This window comes from Fundulus heteroclitus, chromosome 18 (assembly GCF_011125445.2).
Source record: "Fundulus heteroclitus isolate FHET01 chromosome 18, MU-UCD_Fhet_4.1, whole genome shotgun sequence".
Classification (NCBI taxonomy): domain Eukaryota; kingdom Metazoa; phylum Chordata; class Actinopteri; order Cyprinodontiformes; family Fundulidae; genus Fundulus; species Fundulus heteroclitus.
The window spans coordinates 37,031,835-37,035,141 of NC_046378.1; the positions used below are offsets into that span (position 1 = coordinate 37,031,835).

Here is a 3,307-nt window from a genome sequence, read left to right on the forward strand (position 1 = left end):
ATGACTCTGCTAACAGGTTATGGGCCCAGGATCAATGAAGAAACGGGTAAATGTCCCGACAGACAGTGAACACCCGCTGTGTAAGTAAACAAGGAAAATGAACAGAAGAGAAAAAGACTTGCCGCACAGCCGCTGGTCAAGGCTTCTCTTTGATGGAGACGAGAAAAATTACGAACTATGGGAGATAAAGTTTTTAGGACATCTTCGATTGCAAGGGCTGAAAGAGACAATTTTGAAGGAACCCACCCCCGATGAGGACGATGAAGAGAAAAACGCTGAGGCGTATGCAGAGCTCATTCAGTTTTTGGATGACAAAAGTCTATCACTCGTCATGCATGATGCAGCAGACGACGGACGTGCAGCGCTTAGAATCTTGCGGACACATTATGCCGGAAAAGGAAAGCCCAGAGTGATTAACCTGTATACCGAGCTGACTTCATTGCAGAAATCATCCTGCGAGACAGTGACGGAGTACATCATCAGAGCTGAGACCGCAATCACCGCGTTAAGGAGTGCAGGTGAGGAGCTGAGCGATGGACTTCTGATCGCCATGGTCTTGAAAGGACTTCCAGGTACATTTAAGCCATTTGCTATTTATATCACTCAAAGCGAAGATGGTGAGAACTTGACTTTTGCAGAGTTTAAGACAAAACTCAGAAGTTTTGAAGACATTGAAAATATGCGTGCCACAGTATCTGAGGACAATGTGATGAAAGCTAAGGCACATTTTGGCACGAAATGCGCACCAAGAGGTGCAAATGATCCTGGAGCAGGAAGTTGTGACATTGTGTGTTTTAAATGTGGGAGTAAAGGCCACATAAGCAGAACCTGCCAGCGAAAGCAATGGTGCAGTTACTGTAAGAATAACAGTCACAGCAACGCAACCTGCAGACGGAGAAAACAACGAGACAACGCACGGAAAGTAGCCGAAGAGACGGGCGGCGACAAAGAGTTTGCTTTCCGGGTGAGCGACGCTGACACGCGAGTGGACGACATCAACAGGACAGGTCTGATGGTGGACGCTGGTGCGACATCGCACATAATCACCGACATCAGGAAGTTTCGGAAGCTTGATGGGAGTTTCCAGGCCGAGACGCACTGCATGGAATTAGCAGATGGATCAAGGTGTCTTGGGGTTGCTAAGCAACGAGGAGACGCGGAAGTGTGTTTGATCGACAGTAGAGGTCGACGTCTTAAAACAGTGCTGAGGAACGCATTATACATCCCTTCATATCCGCAAGACATCTTCTCAGTGAAAGCTGCAACATCCAGCGGAGCAACGCTGATCTTCAAAGAAGGAAAGAACGTTCTTCTCAGAGGCAATACCAAGATCCCCATTCACGTATGTAACAAATTGTATTACTTACAAACTATGGACAATGAATGTGGTGATCAGTGTAAAAAATGTTATGACTTACAAAGTTGGCATGAGATTCTTGGACATTGCAATTTCAGAGATGTACTGAAACTAGAAAATGTTGTTCAAGGCATGGAAATTAAAGGGAAAGGTGAACCGAAGCCATATTGTGAAGTTTGCACAAAAGGAAAATTTGTTCAAACTAGGAACAGGGAGCCAGATGCAAGAGCTAAAGAACCGCTAGCAATGGTCCACACAGATTTAGCAGGACCTATAGATCCAATGTCCAAAGATGGTCACAGATATGCATTATCCTTCTCAGATGATTATTCCAGTGCAGTCTTTGTATACTTTTTAAAAAACAAGAGTGACACAGTACAAGCTACTGAAAAGTTTATTGCTGACATGGCTCCATATGGGAAGATAAAATGTATGAGGTCAGACAATGGTACAGAATTCACAGGAAAAGAGTATCAAGCATTACTGAGCAGAAACGGTATCAGACATGAGACCTCTGCACCATATTCTCCACATCAAAATGGCACGGCAGAACGAAATTGGAGAACTTTGTTTGACATGGCTAGATGTATGTTAATTGATGGTGAGATACCAAAAATGTTATGGCCGTATGCAGTTCAGACAGCTGCTGTAGTGCGAAATAGATGTTTTAATAATCGCACAAACCAAACGCCTTATTTCATGTTGACGGGCAGACAGCCTAACATTTCTAGGATGCACAAGTTTGGATGTGTTTGTTACACTTACAAACAAGAGAAAGGGAAGCTGGATTCAAGGTGTGAAAAAGGCATTTTTATAGGATATGACAAGAATAGTCCAGCCTATATGGTGTACTATCCAAACAGCAGGAAAATCCAGAAACATAGGCTTGTGGATTTTGTATCCAGAGAGAAAAAAGAGAAGGATGTAACTTTGGATGATGATGATTTGATTAGAATTAATTCCAGAGCAACCAAAACTTCAAAGGCTGATCCAGAAAACGTTTCTGACCATAAAATGAGCACAGAGGAAGAACCAATGGCGAGTACCAGTGACACAACAAGACATGAACAACCTGAGGGGCGATACCCTGTCAGAGAAAGAAAGAAACCAGGTTATTTAGATGACTATGTATGTGGCATTGATGATGAAGAACAGATAGCTAACATTGATTATTGTTACAGAATGATAAGTGGAGTACCTCAAACCTATAAGGAAGCTGTAACATCTGTAAATGCAAAAGAATGGGTTACGGCAATGGATGAGGAAATGAAATCATTAAAGGACAATGTTACTTTTACCCTGACCAATTTACCTGAGGGTAAAACTGTAGTGGGTGGTAAATGGGTATATGCAATCAAAAAGAATAGTGATGGTTCAGACAGATATAAGGCTAGATATGTTGCTAGAGGATTCAGTCAAAAGAAAGGTATGAACTATGATGAAACCTTTTCACCAACTGCTAGCATGACAAGCATCAGAGTGTTGATGCAAAAGGTGGCACAGGAGAACATGTTTGTTCACCAGATGGATGTAAAGACAGCATATTTACATGCCCCAATTGAATGTGAACTTTATATTGAACAACCAGAGGGCTATAAGAAGGAATCTCAAGAAAATAAGAAACTGGTGTATAAACTGCAAAAATCTCTTTATGGACTTAAACAGTCAGGCAGGAACTGGAACAGAATGTTGCATGACTATTTATGTGAAATCAAGTTTGTTCAAAACCCTGCTGATCATTGTGTTTACACAATGATTACTGATAATGAAACTGTATTTATCATTATATGGGTCGATGATTTGATTATTGCTGCCAGTGATATGAATATCCTTAGAGATATAAAAGAAAAACTTGATTCCAAATTTAGGATGAAGGACTTAGGGAATTTGACACATTTTCTTGGCATTGACTTTGAAAGAGATGCTGAAAGTATTAAAATGTCACAGTCA

At 41.5% G+C, this 3,307-nt stretch overlaps 1 long non-coding RNA gene across 1 annotated transcript; it reads right to left on the reverse strand.

Moving 5' to 3' along the window:
- Positions 1–1,736: 1,736 nt before the first annotated feature.
- On the reverse strand, positions 1,737–2,968 carry LOC118566803. The gene is made up of 2 exons (XR_004933298.1): positions 2,556–2,968; positions 1,737–2,444 (listed from the first exon to the last, which is right to left on the reverse strand). It is a non-coding gene; the product is annotated as an uncharacterized LOC118566803 (long non-coding RNA).
- Between the last annotated feature and the right edge of the window lie 339 nt (positions 2,969–3,307).